Genomic DNA, 20,856 nt, shown 5'->3' on the forward strand with positions numbered 1-20,856 from the left:
AGGGAATTATTTTACACTGAACCATTGTCCTGCACGTTATTTAACTAAATCATCGGAGCATATATTACCTGTAAGATATATTTAGCATAAACAGTGCACTCTAGAGGCCGTGGCTCACGATAAATGCACCAATTTATACCGCCAATTTTGTTTATGGTGGCAGACACACCGACACTGTTTGTCGAATAGACAATGCGAAACTCTATTCACTGGTTCGATGTAGCAACTGGAAGCACTGTTACGTCTTTACACATTTGAGCACTAACCACTTATAAACTGTCTACTCGCTTTTGATCCGAAGAAAGAGTACAATGAGGTGATGGCAAAATTGACTCATCACAACAAAAGAACTACGGAGCTTTTCTGTTCTCGGTATTAGTATAAAAGTTAATAATTTTTCTCAGAAGCACGTAACTCATTGTTTCCTCTTATCTCATAGTACTTGTTTTATTATGAAGTGAACAACAAAAATTTTTGGGTTCTCAGGCATAATATGACACGACTGTCTTACCGTAGTCCCAATCAGAAACGTTGCAAAAACCGGGGAGTGCTCTCGTGTATTTCGTCCAGCAGGCTTTTTACATCCATACATTGCTATTACTCGAAAGTTCTTATCTAATTACTAGTGGACATCGGGCGTTATACTAGAATGAGCTTTACGTTGCTTTCGTAATTACGGTATGGGGAACATGAGCTAAGGAACGTTCCCTCTACTGCACTGCTCATCTTCGCCGATTTCTGCATTCAGTGCTTCCTGCCAGATGCCGCAATTCCTTCAGAATTCAATCGAGCAAGGAACACAACATTTAGAACAGTTCAGACGTCATTTCGTAAGCCGACAGGAGAAGGACAGTAAGTCAAATTAACGTTGCGTTCAGATTCATATTAAAATTAAAATGGAGCAGTGCTTAAGTTAATAGCTTGTTAAACAAATTAAAATTCAGTAATACCCAGACAAATAGATTTATAATCCTTAGTGTGCAATTATCAGGAATTAATTAAGACGAGACTGCAGAAAATTCGAAGAAGTCAGTTGCGATTCTGCCCTTCTCTCCGTTTTGTTAACGTCTTATTGTTATTCAGGATTCCAGTCTTAGGAGTGCTTCACATAGAAATTCTCATTCATAAAGCACTTTACAGTTCTCTTCATAAAGCTTTATTATTTATTACACTGCAGTCGTTGAGCGTGGCTTGTAGTAACATACGAATGACCCGAATTGTAAGGGTGATCAGTGAGTGTCGTGGTATTACGCTGTCAGTGTGGTAGGAATGACGTTCGCGGTAAAACACTTTAGTGATGACTACCTAAAAATGGGAGGGTGGGGGATTGGTGGTGATTCTTACGTGCAATATCTCCGATTAAGCTCCACTTACTTCATACTACTCCGCGAGGAATCATATTCACTGACATTGAACTAGGAACACGTGCCTGCTACACTACTCCACTTTTCCCTCAAGAACAAGCAGAGAATCGAAACAAAAGTGCCTCACGTTTGTTGGAAAACATCTGTGAGTTAAATTAAAAGCCTACTATACGAAGCACCTATCTCGTTAACACAAGGCAGGCACAGGGTTCATTCTCGTGGTAATTACATTGATGTCGCGAATTATTCCTTAAAAGATATTCCCGTGTACTACGTGAATGAAACGACAGTTACTAAACCTTTTTATATTGTACATTTAGTTAAGTAATAAGTTCGCAGCAATCTAGCGTCAAGTGTTCTGCAACAGACTGACCGTTAGTTATGTCCCACATATGGCCACGGCGTCGAAAGCGATGCCGCTGCAACCTGACAAGGTTGCCTGGCCATAGGCTGACCCGCACAACACACTGAGCATTCGGCAGACCCTTATAGTAACAGAATCAGAAAAAAATACAAATCGAGTGATCTGTATGGAACCGAATTTCTTACGCCACACCCGTGATGCAAATACGCCCGAGCTAGAGATCCTTGTGCCGACTGAGTATATGAAAAATTTCGAGTAATGATTGGTAGTGAAAGTTTCTACAGACTCATTTTTTTTAAATCTATAAATTCAAATTATTCTCGTAAAATATAGTTATGTAATTGAAATAAACTGAAATATTTACAAGGGGTTTGTAACGACCCCATTGGAATGTATTATTCTTGATATTACTTCTTTTTGAGGCCCCTGCAAATGCTTAATGTTAATGATTTTATTTTAATTTGTGGTAAGGTCTTTTGGGACCAAATGACTGAGGTCATCAGTCCCTAAGCCTACACGCTACTTAGTCTAATTTACACTAACTTACGCTATGGACAATACACACACCCATGCCCAAGGAAGGACGCGAACCTCCGACGGGGGAAGTGGCACAGACCATGACAAGACGCCTCTGACCACGCGGCTACCCCGCGCGGCCTACTATTAATGATGTAGCGGGATTACGGAAAGGAGTAGATGAAGATGTCCAGAGGATCGATGTTTACATGAAGCCATCTTGTGGAGGTACATCACCAAGGAGAGGGTATTGTGGCTGCACGAACAGGTTGAACTGAAATCAGTTAGTGGCTCGTGTCGACGAGGTAGCACTAAATCGTGAACAGGAGGCTGATGGCACAGCCATGAATGAAGTCAGCCCCGCTAGTACTTCTATTTTTACTGAACCTATTCTTACTGCATCTGGGACAAGCTACTTCTGGTCAGGGGCAGCACTGTCGTCCTGATCAACAGTCTCGCTCAGCTTCGCAATCTGTTGGGGCCAACAATTATTCTGGTGGCGTTTAACGACACGGAAGACAGCGCTGCGACATACCACATAAATTGATAAAGAGCAATTTTCTTCTCCAGCAGGATGAACTGTCGCAGCCATCTCGACGAATAGTGCATACACTCAATAAATATAGTGAACCTGTCGAGTTCCAAGAGATAATTTTCAACGAAGACGTCATACAACACATCGTAAGGCACACTGTGATGTATGATGTTGAAAAACATAACACGTCTTTCTGCCTTTCAGAGGATGAAATGTAGTATTTTCTAAGTACACTGATTCTCAACTATTACGCGCTTTTATCTAGACGTCGCATGCACTGGGACGCTAACGAAAGTACCGGTTGGGAGAGACACTAAGGTAATTTAGTGTCACAGATAACAACTTACGCACAGGTGCCAATTTGGCTAAAATTCGAATGTAGTTCGATAGATAAACGAATAATTTCTCGTGTATGCTCCCAGTCAGAGCAGCTTCAATAGTGGTGAATTAGAGATAGCCTATATTGGAAGTCAGGGCAGTAAACAGCATATCATGGAAAGCACATCCGTTTTTTATTCAGAGCATTGGTTGCAGCAGCTCATTCAGGGCACTGTTCGTACGTAGACTTGTATGAAGGACAGTGTGGAGCATGAGATACAGCCCACGGAAAACATATTATTACCATACAGATATATACAGTATATGTATTGTGTAAATGTTTTTACATCTCAAGATTACCAACTAGTTTGAAATGAAACAACGTGAAATTTAATGGAAGTATTCGTCAAAGGGAGCAGACAAATTTCCACTAATGAAGGTCAAGTCCTGCCAGATTGCAGTCCAGATGATTCTATGACTGCAGGCTGGACACAATCGATAATATATGCGTCGTAAGATGGAACGACAGCAGCTTTTCTGTACTATTGTCTAATGTATTTGGAGTACATTCCACTAGAATAGCACGCCGATATTCAATAGCTACTAAACAGAAAGCTGATACTTATCAGCCAAACGTTGTACATTAGTACTACTGATTTATTGGTGGAGTAGACCGTCTAGGAGGCGCTCGCTGAGAGTGAATGTATCCCATTATGTGTGCAGAGGTAGTCTGTGCAGTCGCGGTATACACTTTGTCTGGGTGGCGCAGGAATGCCAATAGCTAGTAATCGGGAGATCCAGGGTTCGAAGTCTGGTCCATTTTCACTCGTCACCGCTGATGCCGTAAAACGACCTTTTGCAGCTAATACCAGTAATCCCTTCTCTTTCGTTTTCCTATTCCCCCTCCTTCTTCAGTTTACAAACTTGATGATAATACTGGAGATTAGAGAATCGATATAAGAGACAAGGAGTTGTACATTTCCAATCTGTAAAACTAATTCAGTGCCACAACAACAAATGAGAACCACTGTAAGCGTTTATGTAAGAAAACAATTAATTCGACATATTATTCTCACTCACCAGGTAAGAAGAAGACGTGTGCTTTGTTAATATGAAACTGTCAAATCGTGACGCAAACGTAACGCATATCTGAATGACACGTTTTTCAGTCAATGCTGTATTGTTGTGTGTTCAATTCTCTGTTTTGAGGATGGAGCAATTGACAACGATCTCAAGTAAATTATTTTCTAAGACTATATTTATGTAGAAAATGTGTTGCCTAGTCATAATGTTGACGGTATAAACACTGGAGATTCTCTAAAATTTGAATCACGTATGATTAGGAGCTCTTTTGTTTTCAGTACGTTTAAGACAGAATAGCACAAATAATTGTGACAGTTATTGATGTATGATATTTAGTTGCCGGTCGGTACAAATGAGTATTATAAGTAACTACGGCCCACTCCCAAAACCTTGTTACAGAAATACGGATGAAGCTCAGTGGTGTATACTTTCACATATACTTTTGGGTATTTCGATCCTCAGCAGCCACTTCTTAGAGACAGAATCTATAGTCACTTCACATCCAGCTCTAGGAACCCATCGACAGGTATTCTTTCTGGTGTTAGTACACCTCAATCTTGGCCACAGGTCACAGTATTTTTGGGAACTCTGTGACCTACGAGTTACTTCCTGGATGGCACAGAATTATCCTGCTAAATTTTCTTCACCTATTCGTGTCATATTCATTAAATAACCTAAGTGATTTACATATAAGGTGTGAAGAGAGTTTCTCAATTTACTGTTCATAGTCCAGAAAACTCATTCCCGTTTGAAATTGCAACGAGTCTTATTCTTTGCAATCACCACTAAGGCATTAAGGCAGAGACGAATACAGTAACTCTTCGCCAGCTCTAAAATAGCGTGGTTGCCTGTGCAACTGAGGTTGCTTTCCATAGGATTTGTAGTCTCGTTCAAGCCCAGTTTTTATCTGTTTATTGACAGAGTTAAGGGCTGCTAGATCGAAAATCAGTAGGGAAATCTTATTTATTTCATTCATGAGCTGCCACATTTCTTTACTATTTGAGAGTGACACAAAGGTAGTTCGATGTCCACTGTGATTAATATCTTGATAATTCATGCAGAAACAGTCTCATTCATGTTGCAGAAAAATTATGTTCAACAGTATTACAATATGCTTTTGGTGTGTGGTTTTTATGGTAAGCAGTATTTAATTTGTATTGGTACAGGGCATAAGTTTCCCCACATTATTTTACGTCAGAGAGTAATTAATCATCAGCGGAATACTCTCTCACGATATGTAAGACAACGTGACATTATTCAGTTAGTTTACGGATTCCATATCTGTAGAATTCTTCTGGACGTGCAGGACAGATGTCGTCAAACCAGGTTCAAAGTGCATTTTCGTTCAGAAAGGTGTTATTCTGACAGTACTTCGGTAAGAAGTGAGAATGGTGAATATTTGAGACTCTAAGAACTGAAGAAAACTTGCGTGACGGATGACTTCAAGTGACACTGTTGAATAGTTTAGTTTGTGAAATCTGCAGAGTGCATTGTTTTGTATTATCTACCCATGATACAGTTTTGTAGGTTGTTATTCTTACTTTGCAACCGAAAGGCGTCGTTGGTGTTAACAATAAATATCAGTTGCAGTAGAACGTGCAAATGCCCACTGTGATGTGATCTGTACGCTTTCATCCGTTTCAACTTCGATAATGGGTACTCAGTGACCCTGCCTCCTTTCCCTCAGCACGTAGCGTATCGTGGGTCGTTCGTTTCATAGCAGAACAGGCATTTTCGAACGTTCCCTGACTCCTTCCATCTTGGCTGTCATCAGTCGTTGTAGTTACGCCTTTAGACAGTGAACCGGTGTCTGACGTCCAGCGGATGGAGTTTGCGTAGGGTCGTGAAGTAAAGCTCAGTGGTCGTCGTATGCCATTGCGACTTTTCACTATCATATCCATTCAAAGCCCATGGTGAAGCCTGATTGACACAGCGGAGCCACCACAGAAGCATTGAATCGTATGCTCCTGTTGGTGTAGAGGTTCAGTCTTTTGGGAACAGTCGGCCTCTGATAAGAGCATGGCACATTAAGTTTGCCATGATCTCTGCTCCGCCTTGTCCTTTGTTTTGGCAGAGTGATTGTCCATATATAAGTTACGTGGTCTGCAGAGGGCTTTTCCACACTTCAGCGTGAGACACTGCCAAGGGTAGGCAACACGTCACATTGATTCTTTGTAAGTAACAAGCCGAATGGCTTATGATGTACATGATGTATGTCAACCAATGGTAGTAATCGTGCTTCACTTCCCAGGTGTTCTGCAGAGGACAGTTCTGGGCCATGGCTTGTAGTTCCGCGACGGGAACGACGTGATGACGCTGGTCCTTTGGCTGAAGAACACAGTTAAAATCAACACCGACAATGTATGCTTCGGACACCCCGCAATGAGATGTGTCACGCCCGCCGTATAAATTGCTGTCCTTTTACGTTTCTGCGCTGATCCAGACGGCACATAGATATTCACCAAACGGATTTCTCTTATAGTAAGACCAGTAGCGTGGTCAGTAATAAGTAGGTCACATCTTGCCCCAATTTTCCTGTCGTATACAATGGCTGCGCTAAAGCCACTTTCGTCTCGCCTAAACAATAAACTTCATACCCACAAAACTCCAGTGGGGTACTTTCCCGTACCTCCTGCAGGAACACAATGTCCCTATCTGGTTTCTGTTGAATTCCTTTTTCGAGTTGCTAATACTACTGACATTCATGAAATCGATGTGATAAGCCTGTGGCATTGGAATTAGGTGGATATGTTGATACTCCAATCAAAATTGAGTCTCATGACTTCAAAGCTTCCTATCAGATTGACTAATGCACTGTTCTACCCAGTTAGTTGTTGTAGTCATGTCTGCGTTTCGACTCCCTTTGCCAGGAACCTGTGGCGTAACGTCAGTGTCTTCCATTTCTAGGCACTGCTCCATTACCTAAGCCTAGTCCTCCAATAGTCTCACAGGGGCATGCTTTGGCGGACAGCGTTTATCATGACATATACGAGGATGAACATTCCGCTGCACCACCTCCTCCGTTCTATAGCGTTGAAGCCATTATACCGTCGTCTCGGTGGTATATCTCTATGACTGTGAATCTGTCAATGTCTATTGTAGTATCTAGACCTTGTTCGTTTCCACTCCCTTCGTTTTCATTCTAACCATGTTGCTCTTCATATGCAGTGAGCAATCAAATTCTTCTGATTCCTCAGTGACCACTTTTTTCATAGCTGCATCTCCACGTCCGATGAGGACTGCTCCTGTGAAATGTCTTCCTGCAGAATGGTTTCCAAGTCTAATAACTGAGCTGATCCCTAAGTAGAGATCCATGGACGCCGCTACTGTTTTGTGTTCAAAATGGTTCAAATGGCTCTGAGCACTATGGGACTTAACATCTGAGGTCATCAGTCCCCTAGATCTTAGAACTACTTAAACCTAACTAACCTAAGGACATCACACACATCTATGCTCCAAGCAGGATTCGAACCTGCGACCGTAACAGTCGCGTGGTTCCAGACTGAAGTGCCTAGAACCGCTCAGCCACAGTGGCCGGCAATTGTGGAACACTATGCTCAATAGATGGTATGGGTGAGTGAGCGACGTCTGCGGAGGTATGTATCGGCATATATTCGTGCAACTGACGAGCAACTGTCCACGCAGATAAATCATGGGAATACTAACAATGAATTCTCAACGGCCGTTCATCGACGATACTGCATATTGGTCCCTGTTGCAGCAACATAATTCATACTCTCACAATGACTGCAGTACATCATAGACGAAGGCTGGAATTTGCACTCCAATTGGAAATTCAGTAAGTGGCGACATGTGGACTTTTCAGTTGAATGACGTCATATGTTCCTTCGGCGCCAAACGTCTAAATGCAAACCCTGTGCAATAATCGTAGGAAGAGTCCCAAACGCAGTGGGTGGGTTATGGTCTGGGGAACAGTTTCGTTGCAGGACCTGGATGATCTTGACATTCAGCACAGTGTATCAACATAAGCATGTATCTATCCATTGGGAACTTGTTCACGCTTACATGCAGTCTGTTTGTCGTCAACTTTACGGCATCTTCAAGCAGGACAATGCAACTTGCCACAAGGCTCGCAGGGTACTTGTACGGTTCAAAGAGCACCAGGATGAGTTAACCCTTTTTCCCTGGGCACCAAACTCCCAGCATTAAAACCCAATCGAGAAACTTTAGGACCACCTCCACTAGAGTGTAGACGACATCCATCCTCAGTCGAGAAATCTAACGAAGCTGACCATTATACTGGAGTCACCGTGGCTCGACATCCCTGTGAGTACTTTCCAGAACCTCAGTAAATCTCTTTCTGCACGTCTCTGAGCGGAATACACTGCCAAAGGTCATTATTCATGCTTTTGACAGGCGGTCACAGTGTGAGTAGAGAGAGTGTATTACTTCCACCCCTGCGCACAAATCTATATTGTATCGAGCCAACTACTTTGCTACGTTATCAAATGGCGTCTGTTTTAATATTCTTCTGAAAAATCATTAACCATGTAGCTAGGTAGTATTTCCTATTCGAAAACCATGTTGTGAATTTTCTTCCTCACGTTGTCCATTCGTTCCGGGGCCTTTCTATTCAGTCGAATTTCTGGGACATGGCATTATTAATAATTTTAATATTTATATAGAGTTTTTTGTGAATATTTCTACATATTAACAATGAACTAGTCACATTACTTCATACATGTGGGTTCACGTGTATTGGTTGACATCGTGTTGCTAGTTCTGTAGATTGGACAATACTGATATGTAGAAACTTTAGGTAGTGTGAATGATTGTGTCGATCTACATCGCTATGAACAGCATGCAGACATCCTAAATTTCTTAACTCTCTTTCAAAACTCTTTTGATGGCCGTTTCAAACACTTTCTTAAAAAAGAACTAATAATAAAAACTTACATTTCGTGGAAATGTTGAAGCACAAAACTGTACTAATGAAGGCAATTTCTAGGAGCTAGTGAAATTTCCGGCGCCTGTGGCCGAGCGGTTCTAGGCGCTTCTGTCCGGAATCTCGCTGCTTTTGCGGTCATAGGTACGAATCCTGCCTCGAGCATGGATGTATGTGATGTCTTTAAGTTAGTTAGGTTGTTTAAGTAGTCCTAAGTCTAGGGGACTGATGACCTCATATGTTCTGTCCCATAGTTCTTGGAGCCATTTGAACCATATGAAGAAGTGAAATTACTATCAAATATGACGTAGAGTTGAAAGAATACATCTGGCATTAGCACATCGTAAATCACACAATGTATAATATTTGTAGCCAAAAGTACACTATGAATTTCGTTTAAAAGGAAAAAACCGCTGACCTAAGTGGCGAAATTCTTAATAATTTAAAAAATTACGGTTTAGATTATATGTTGTGCCGTTCTAACGTTTATGGCAAAGTAATTGCTCTGGGAGACGTAAATGGAGACTTAGAACCTACTGTAAAAGAAAAAAAGAATAATGTCGTTTTTGTAGGATGTATTGATCATTCATTTCGTTTATGTGGCCAAGTCTAATTAGCTCAAAATGAATCTTGTGTAACATTTTAGGAAACTATAGACACAACTGACGAACTACGTGGTCAGCAATAACATTTAGACACCAGAAATTTTGCACAAAATCTCATGCATCCCGTATGTAATTTCACAGTTCTTTCCTATCTTACTCTTGAAATGATGCACTAAAGGAAGTAAATTGTACTAAGGTAGAACTGTAAAATAATAGCTTGTATCTTATTAGTTAGCTAGGAAAATAGACGCGCTTCGCTTATATATTGGACAAAAGTAAGGTTGCACGTGTTGCTGCGAAAAACGTTGGTGGAAATTCCCTTATAATCATGAATTTGTCTCAAAAATCGAATGTATGACGAATTTTCCACCGATGCAAGACCCATACTGAGTGCAGAACTTAAAAGGAATCAGTACTGAATTCTGAACAAGATCAGACTACATTCAATACATCGCCTCATACTCCGTTTCTGGAAATTACAGAGGACCGGAAAACAGCAGTTTCAAACTTTTCTGGTTGTTATGACAAAGTATCAGAATTTCCAAGGCTGCGAAAACATTTAAAAGCGACAGTCGCTACAATTTATGAAATTTTTTTTTAAATTCATTGTATGATGGGATTATGCAGTAATTTTAGATTGCAACTCTTCCATTTGGTCAGTGTTTGCACAGAAAAAACAGTAATTTCAGAAACAGAGTCCTCCTTGATGGAAAACAACTTGTTATTCATTAATTATTTATCATCCCCAACTAGTTTCGGCGACAAATATCACCATCATCAGTGGGGTTTTTTAATCTAAAATATGCACAAAATGGCATGGTTATACAAACAGAGTAAAATATTATTACATTTTTACAACTCGTTTTTTGAAATATAGTTTTTTATTGATACTTTCATACTACCTTAATTATTGTATGTTACAGCATGTTTTAAGCACTTATTGGCGCTGTTTGCGACATATTTTCTGTGCTCTTTTTTCTGTTGCCGTCTTTTTACTTAGCGAACATCATGTCATCTGCAAGATTGTGAGAGGCTTTTACTAAACAAATACTAAAAGGTGAATTTCGTATGTCAGCAGTATATACTTGGGTTTGTGGTAGTGTTGTGGAAATCTGTTATTTAATGTGTACTGAGCTGTTGCCTACAAGGGGAGGCCACGACATTTGGAACGAGGATTTACTGTAAATTTCGTACACTCGTAGTACTCCATGAGAACAACAAAATGTGTAAGCAGTAGCGCGTACTTCTCATGCGTTACTGAGAAAATCGCAAGATAACTTCGGTCGTCAAATATATATCTATGTGCGGCTGCAGCCGAGTGGTGCCGGCATGGTAGCTCAGCGTGTTCGGTCAGTGCCTTAGCTTACCTTTATATTAAAAAAGCCGCCCCGAACCAATTCAACGAAATACATAGAGCAAATACTTTTTAGAGTGGTTGGCGCTGAAGCCGCTGGATCGAGTTCCGGTCGTCAGTTTTTTTTCAACACCGTCATTTTCTTTACTATTTATATCACAATTGATATAATGGAAAAAAATACGTGTAATCGATGAACTTTTATTAAATTTACAATGTTATTTGGCAGTCTACTAATTTTTATTATCACAAATAATATAATATTCATAACTATCGACAAGTAAACGACCAAAGGCATAAAGTGATACTGAAAGTACATGCTTGTCCGGATCTTCAAAACTGTTAGTATTTAATCGAAAGAGAACGAGAAATTGCTTCTCGGAAGACGCTATTAAAATACACTCGATACTGCATAACCAATTACCAGCGCAGATTTTTAAGGAAATACTGCGTTATGTATGGTTTGCTTCCAAACTAGCGTCTGAAAGAGAGGTTTTAGAAAATGACAACGAGGTTTCTTTTCCACTGAAAACGTCAAAAGACCTTGCGTATGCGGAAACATGGCATTTATTCAACGCAGCTGGTGCTGTTTAACTTGATGTTTTCCATGTTTTTACGAAAAATACCATCCTGTAACTTGTACTCGTAATGTTGAAAGCGACGATTAGTTGTACCTCTTTCGAAAGACGTCTGTGCGTGTCAAAATTTGGAGGTTACAAGTCGTTTCAGGCTCCTTCCAGGTGTAAGAGATTTCTCAAATCACGGACAAGCATGCATTTTCAGTATTACTTTATGCCTTTGGTCGTTTGCTAGTCGATAGTTATTAATATTAGATTATTTGTGATAGTAAAATTAGTAGACTGCCAAATAACATTGTAAATTTAATAAACTTTCATCCGATTACGCGTATTTTCACCATAGTATCAATTGTAATACAATTAATAAAGAAAAAGACTGTGTTGAAAATTAAAAAAATCTTACGAACGGAACTTGATCCAATGATTCAGCGGCTTGAACGCCAAACACTTTTTTTTTTTTTTTTAAATTGTTGTATATAGTTCGTTGAATTTGTTCAGGGCTGACGTCCGATTACACTCGTTCAGTTTGTTCGATGATCAGTTCCGTCAGTTTTTTTTTATTGTAAAGTGTAGCTAACGCTCTGACCGAACACGCAGAGCTACCGTGTCGTCACCACTCATTTGCAGCCGCTTCATCGTGACCATGCACAGATATATATTGGACGACCGAAATTATCTTGAGATTTTCTCAATAACGCTTGAAAAGTACGCGCTACTGCTTACACATTTTGTTGTCCTCATAGAGTATTACGAGTGTACGAATTTTGCAGTATATCCTCGTTCCAAACGTCGTGGCCTCCCCTTGTTAGCTATTCGTGTACTCACGTTCGTTGGATGGTATGTGGCTGCCTTTACAGACAGAAAAATAAAACTTTTGGACTTTGTTTCTGATCCAGAATATTACGCCATCTTGCTGTTCGCGTGTGTCGCGAGAGGCGTATGGCATGTGGTGAGAAAGACTATGGAAAACTGTAGCGCAAATTACGTCGACTTCTGTTCATTATTTATGTCTCTATGTGTGATGGGGGAGTGGTTCTTTTGCGTGTGCGTGCTTTCCGTTCTGTGTCCTTTATCAGTTCTCTCAGAGCCGTAAAGCGTGTGTTGTTGGAGACTGTTTTGTTTTCATTTATTACATTTTTCCCTTTTGTATGTAGTAATTTTCTTCTATTGTTAGTTATCGGTATAGACTGTTGCTGTTTCTCAGAATGCGTAGATCGTTTACGATATTAGTGGGGCTATGGTTTTTGTTCATTAGATATTCTCCAAAAGTTGGATGTGTGCTGTAACTTTTTAGAGTTTTTATGTGCTCTGTGTATCTCTTTCAGAAATTTATGCTTGTTTGTCCTATGTAGTGGGCCTGACAGGAGTTGCAAGTGAATTGAAATATTCCAGCGTTGCTGAATTTTTCTGAGGTTTTGCTGACTGGTCTTAGTCTTTTCTGAACTGTATGGTTTGTTCAGAATCTTACTGGGATCCCTTGCTTTTTCAAGATATTTCCTATTCTATGTGTGATTTTGTTATTTTATGTTAGTGACTACCATCTCTCTCTCTTTTTTCTGAAGTGGTGTGGCCTGCTGTGTTGTCTGTGTGTATTGCATGTTTCCGTTTTACCTTGTTGTTGAGTTTGTTTATGATGCCTGTTTTGTAGTCGTTTACAAAAGCAATTTATTTCATTATATTTAGTTCCTGTGTGTAGTTTTCTGGATTAAGAGGTGTTCTGTTTGTCCTGTGGAGCATCTGTGTGAAACTGGCACATTTATGCACTGTCGGGTGGTTGAATGAGCTGTGGATAACAGTGCTGTGGATATGGGTTTTCTGTAGATCGAAAATTCATGTTGGTGGCTGTTTCTTGTGATTGTAAGATTGAAGAAATTTAGTTTCTTGTTTTTTCTGTTTCCATTGTGAAGTGGATTTGTTTGTGTACTGTGTTGATGTTACTGTGTAGCTCTACTATCCTATTATGTGTTTCATCTACAAGGCAGATTATGTCATCCACGTATCGGTACCAGTAGATTATTTTGTACCCACCTTGTTTTACAATGTTATTGAATATTGTATTCTCTATATGGTCCAAGAAAAGTTTTTTGATACCTGCCCTGTAGAATGTTTGCTTTTGTGTGTGTGTCTCTAAGTCTCTGTGTCTGCGTGTGTGTTACAGTGTGAAGAACATGGCCGTCCGCTTTGCTGAACCTACGTGTCATTTTGTCGTCGACGTGGCTGTCGCTATTCTTACAATAAAAGGATTATGAGCTTTGGAGGTCTTCGATGGTCACAATTTGAGCCTCTGGTCTCCTACGATCGTTCTTCGGTTAGGTGTGGGGTTAGATGGGTGTCTTGGTGCTGTGGGGTGGGTGCTGTCGGTGCAGCAGTTCACCGCTTGAATTGCTTTCGGTCTGGGCGGAGATCGTCTCGGCGTGCGTGATGACTCCTCTTACCTGGGCGGCCTCTGCGGCCGAACTGAAAGCAGTCAGCTGGTTTTCCGAGCTCTTCGCGTGGATGGAGGGTGTGGCTGGAGCGCGCCGCTATCCTCCACGCCCTTCACCCCTCCATTGCACCGCACCCCTCCACGCGCTTCACCCCTCCAGTGCGCCAACTGGCGCGCCTGCTGCTCCATGACATAATTTAATTAATTTAGCTTCGGAAAAGAGTAACCGTATCACTTAACTCAATTGGGTTTTAAAGGCACTTGTTGCTAGATTGTGCTCGTGGCTTAACATTGTTTTATATTTCCGTTTGTCCAATGTAACCATTGACTGGACAAGGCTTGTTATATGGTTCCGCTAGGGCTTTCTCGTATGACTGTTGAAACGTCCCGTTAGAACAATTATACAAGACTGTGCTTAAACTGACACACAATATTTTCAGCGTAACGCAGTCTGGCTTTCAAAGATCCCTACAAAAGAATGGCCCTGACTAACATTAACCTATACCTTTCACAAATTACTTACCTAACAAAAATCTTCGTTACTCAAGCTACTGCAATACAGCGAGCGCCACTACTGCCTGCTAAATAAAAGATTCGAACTAGTGAAGGCACTAACTAATGACAGGCATCCAACCACCCGACAGTGGATAAATGTGCCAGTTTCACACAGATTCTCCACAGGACAAAACAGGACAAACAGAACACCTCTTAAACCAGAAAACTACACACAGGAACTAAATATAATGAAATAAATTGCTTTTGAAAACGACTACAAAACAGGCATCATAAACAAACTCAACAACAAGGTAAAACGGAAACATGCAATACACACAGACAACACAGCAGGCCACACCACTTCAGAAAAAAGTGAGAGAGATGGTACTCACTAACATACAATAACAAAATATCACATAGAATAGGAAACATCTTGAAAAAGCAAAGGATCCCAGTAACACTCTGAACAAACAATACAGTTCAGAAAAGACTAAGACCAGTCAGCAAAACCTCAGAAAAATTCGGCAACGCTGGAATATATCAACTCACTTGCAACCCCTGTCAGGCCCACTACATAGGACAAACAAGCATAAATTTCCGAAAGAGATACACAGAGCACATGAGAACTCTAAAACGTGGCAGCACACATCCAACTTTTGGAGAATATCTGATGAACAAAAACCATAGCCCCACTAATATCGTAAACGATCTACGCATTCTGAGAAACAGCAACAGTCTATACCGATAACTAACAATAGAACAAAATTACTACATACAAAAGGGAAAAATGTAGTAAATGAAAAAAAACAGTCTGCAACAACACACGTTTTACTGCTCTGAGTGAACTGATCAAGGACACAGAACGGAAAGCACGTACACTCAAAAGAATCACTCCCCCATCACACATAGAGACATAAATAATGAACAGAAGTCGTCGTAATTTGCGCTACAGTTTTTCATAGTCTTTCTCACCACATGCCATACGCCTGTCGCGACACACGCGAACAGCAAAATGGCGTAATATTCTGGATCAGAAACAAAGTGCAAAAGTTTTGTTTTTCTGTCTGTAAAGGAAGCCACATACCATCCAACGAACGTGAGTACACGAATGGCTAACAAGGGGAGGCCACGACGTTTGGAACGAGGATATACTGCAAAATTCGTACACTCGTAATACTCTATCAGGACAACAAAATGTGTAAGCAGTAGCACATACTTCTGAAGCGTTATTGAGAAAATCGCAAGATAATTTCGGTCGTCCAATATATATCTGTACATGGTCACTTTAACGATGAAGCGGCTGCAAATGAGTGTTTTCGACACGGTAGCACTGCGTGTTCGGTCAGAGCGTTAGCTACACTTTACAATAAAAAAAAACTGAGGGAACTGATCATCGAACAAACTGAACGAGTGTAATCGGACGTCAGCCCTGAACAAATTCAACGAACTATATACAACAATTTTTTTTTAAAAAAAAAAGTGTTTGGCGTTCAAGCCGCTGAATCATTGGATCAAGTTCCGTTCGTAAGATTTTTTTAATTTTCAACACAGTCTTTTTCTTTATTAATTGTATTACAATTGATACTATGGTGAAAATACGTGTAATCGGATGAAAGTTTATTAAATTTACAATGTTATTTGGCAGTCTACTAATTTTACTATCACAAATAATCTAATATTAATAATTATCGACTAGCAAATGACCAAACGCATAAATTGGTACTGAAAATGTATGCTTGTCCGTGATTTGAGAAATCTCTTATTCCTGGAAGGAGCCTGAAACGACTTGTAACCTACAAATTTTGACAGGCACAGACGTCTTTCGAAAGAGGTACAACTAATCGTCGCTTTCAACATTACGAGTACAAGTTACAGGATGGTATTTTTCGTAAAAACATGGAAAACATCAAGTTAAACAGCACCAGCTGCGTTGAATAAATGCCATGTTTCCGGATACGCAAGGTCTTTTGACGTTTTCAGTGGAAAAGAAACCTCGTTGACATTTTCTAAAACCTCTCTTTCAGACGATAGTTTGGAAGCAAACCATACATAACGCAGTATTTCCTTAAAAATCTGCGCTGGTAATTGGTTATGCAGTATCGAGTGTATTTTAATAGCGTCTTCCGAGAAGCAATTTCTCGTTCTCTTTCGATTAAATAGTAACAATTTTGAAGATCCGGACAAGCATGCATTTTCAGTATTACTTTATGCCTTTGGTCGTTTACTAGTCGATAGGTATGAATATTATATTGTTTGTGATAATAAAAATTAGTAGACTGCCAAATAACATTGTAAATTTAATAAAAGTTCATCGATTACACGTATTTTTTTCCATTATATCAATTGTGATATAAATAGTAAAGAAAATGACGGTGTTGAAAAAAACTGACTAACGGTACTTGTTCCAGCGGCTTCAACGCCAACCACTTTAAAAAGTATTTGCTCTATATATTTCGTTGAATTGGTTCGGGCCATTTTTTTTAATATAAAGGTAAGCTAAGGCACTGACCGAACACGCTGAGCTACCATGCCGGCACCACTCGGCTGCTGCCGCACACAGTTATATATTTGACGACCGAAGTTATCTTGCGATTTCTCAGTAACGCTTGAGAAGTACGCGCTACTGCTTACACATTTTGTTGTTCTCATGGAGTACTACGAGTGTACGAAATTTACAGTAAATCCTCGTTCCAAACGTCGTGGCCACCCTTTGTTAGCTATTCGTGTACTCACGTTCGTTGGATGGTATGTGGCTGCGTTTACAGACAGAAAAACAAAACTTTTGCACTTTGTTTCTGATCCAGAATATTACGCCATTTTGCTGTTCGCGTGTGTCGCGAGAGGCGTATGGCATGTGGTGAGAAAGACTATGAAAAATTGTAGCGCAAATTACGTCGACTTCTGTTCATTATTTATGTCTCTATGTATGATGGGGGAGTGGTTCTTTTGAGTGTACGCGCTTTCCGTTCTGTGTCCTTGATCAGTTCTCTCAGAGCAGTAAAACGTGTGTTGTTGCAGACTGTTTTTTTTCATTTATTACATTTTTCCCTTTGGTATGTAGTAATTTTCTTCTGTTGTTAGTTATCGGTATAGACTGTTGCTGTTTCTCAGAATGCGTAGATCGTTTACGATATTAGTGGGGCTATGGTTTTTGTTCATTAGATATTCTCCAAAAGTTGGATGTGTGCTGCCACGTTTTAGAGTTCGCATGTGCTCTGTGTATCTCTTTCGGAAATTTATGCTTGTTTGTCCTATGTAGTGGGCCTGACAGGGGTTGCTAGTGAGTTGATATATTCCAGCGTTGCTGAATTTTTCTGAGGTTTTGCTGACTGGTCTTAGTCTTTTCTGAACTGTATTGTTTGTTCAGAGTGTTACTGGGATCCTTTGCTTTTTCAAGATGTTTCCTATTCTATGTGATATTTTGTTATTGTATGTTAGTGAGTACCATCTCTCTCACTTTTTTCTGAAGTGGTGTAGTCTGCTGTGTTGTTTAGTAAAAGCCGCTCACAATCTTGCAGATGACATGATGATCGCTAAGTAAAAAGACGGCAACAGAAAAAAGAGCACAGGAAATATGTCGCAAACAGCGCCTATAAGTGCTTAAAAAATGCTGTAACATACAATAAGTACCGTAGTATGAAAGTATCAATAAAAAAAACTATATTTCAAAAAACGAATTGTAAAAATGTAATAATATTTTACTCTGTTTGTATAACCATGCCATTTTGTGCATATTTTAAATTAAAAAACCCCACTGATGATGGTGATATTTGTCGCCGAAGCTAGTTGGGGATGATAAATAATTAATGAATAAGAAGTTGTTTTCCATCAAGGAGGACTCAGTTTCTGAAATTACTGTTTTTCTGTGCAAACACTGACCAAATGCAAGAGTTTTTAGTACCTTTAGTACAAAGCACTCCGTCTTCAGGCCTCAAGTGGGCCACCGGGCTAATCCGACCTCTGTGTCATCCTCACTGAGGATGCAGATAGGGAGGGCGTGTGGTCAGCACACCGCTCTCCCGGTCGATAGGATGGTCTTCTTGGCCGGAGCCGCTGCTGTTTGGTCTAGTAGCTCCTCAATCGGCATCACGAGGCTGAGTGCACCCGAAAAATGGCAACAGCGCATGGCAACCCGGATATATATAATAGACAGAAATCCCAACAAATTATTACATATCTAATACTTCTAATTACTATATAGAGAAAATATAATAATAATAATAATTTTAGTTATTATTATTGTTAAGAATTAATAAATGAATAAAAACCGGTAATAAAAATAAAATAAATAATTTCCTTATTAAAACATAAAAAGAAATTTGTGTGTTAGTGTGTATGTGTGTATTGGAGAGGGAGAAATTTCTTTTTATTTTTTTAATAAAGAAATTATTTGTTTTATTTTTATTGCTGGCTTATATTCATTTATGAATTCTTAACAATAATAATAACAAAAATAATTATTATTATATTTCCTGTATATAGTAATTAGAGGTGTCAGATCTGTAATCATTTTATGGGATTTTTGTCTATTATATGACTAATCGGTGTAAACAGTGAGTTTCCAGTCATTTTTACTTGGTCATTTAGTAGTTGTTTCCTTTTAGCCTTTGCTTTCTATATGTGATCCTTTTCCTGTAAAGTTAGCAGGTCTCTTTCAATATTTATTCTAATAATTTTCATATCATTTTCTCTTGTTGTAGGTATGTGGTTATTTTCTCTCAAATGTTCTGAAAAAGTTGAGTGGCTCATTCCACATTTCCAGACTCTGATATGTTCTTTGTACCGGGTGTCAAATGTACTGCTGCTTTGTTCTATATACCTCCCATCACTTGTGTTGCAGTGTAGTTGGTATATTCCTGCTTTTTGGTAGATATCTGTGTTCTTTGATATTTATGGAATGTGCCTTTGGATTGAAGTACCTGTTTTGAATGTTATGTTTATCCCTTGTATTTGGAAAATATTTGTTACTTTATGTGTGAGTATGTGCTTGTGTGTCATTGTCTACCGGCCTGAATTTTCTTTCTTATTTTCCTGTATTGGTTGTGTCGTTATTGTTATGTCACTGTTTGTGCCCAATTGTGTAGTATTTTGTTGTCCTGTTGTTTGTGGATGTTTATGTACTGTGTTCACTGACTGTATTAGTTTCTTAATACTTTTGTTTCATTTGGAGTCTAGATCCCTATTATACCCATTGTTTGTTGCTATTTGTGTGATGATGTCTAGTTCTTTCTGGTAATTTTCAGTGCAGAGTGGTACTGTGTAGAGACTACTTCGTATGTATCTGAGTGCTGATTGCTTCTGTGAGTGATTAGAAGTCTGATGTAGGACTGTGTCAGTTGTTGTAGGTTTACAGTAGATATCAAAGCTAGGCTGATTGTTTTCTTTATAATTGGTTATATATAAAAAGTTTATTTGGTAGTTCTGTTCTTTTTCCATTGTGAATGCTATCTTTCTTTGTATTGTGTTTATATCTGTATGCAACTGGTCAATTTTTGCCTGAGGTTCGTATATTAAACAAAGGGTATTATCAGTGTATCTGACCCAATAAAATATGTTGTAATTCTTTTTGAAAACATTTTTGTATCTTACATTTTCTACATGGTTTATGATACCCCAGATCCCACTGGTAACCCATCTTCCTGTAAATAGTATTCATTATTGAAATGAAAGTAGTTATGTTAACTTATCAGTTCCAGCAACCTGTATATTTCTGTGATGTGTTCATCTGACAGCTGGCTGTTGTCCTTCAGGTTCTGTTCAAGATATTTTTATTTCTGTTATTGGAATGTTATAGTACATGTTTTCTAAGTCAAAAGAGAGTACAGTAGCTGTGTCTGTGCTTTTTATATGTTTTAGAGGTTGTATGAACTCTGAGGTATTCTGTATAGTCGGTCATCTTCTATTTTATAAGTATGTGTTAGTAATTTCAACATGTGTCCAACAAGTTTGTAAGTGGGAGCCTTCTTGAAGTTTCAGTGGGTCTTACTGGGATATTTGGCTTATGGATTTTTGGTTGGCCATGCAGGGTTGGTGGTGTACGATTGTTCTGCATTAATTTACCTTTTTGTCTGTAATCCAGTGTGTAGTCTATAATTTTTAACATATTCTTTATCTTGGCCTGAAATCTGTTTGTTGGATCTGATTTCAATTTTTAATGTTATTTCCTGAAATGAACTCTTGTGTTTTGATAATGTATTGCTGTTTGGGCATAAGAACTACTGTATTTCCTTTGTCTCCTTTACTAATAATAATGTTTTCATTTTGGAGTTTCCTTCTGAGTTTTCTGAGTGTTTCAGGTTCTGTGTTCTTGGGC

The sequence above is a fragment of the Schistocerca gregaria genome, chromosome X (genome assembly GCF_023897955.1).
Source record: "Schistocerca gregaria isolate iqSchGreg1 chromosome X, iqSchGreg1.2, whole genome shotgun sequence".
In the NCBI taxonomy this organism is placed as follows: domain Eukaryota; kingdom Metazoa; phylum Arthropoda; class Insecta; order Orthoptera; family Acrididae; genus Schistocerca; species Schistocerca gregaria.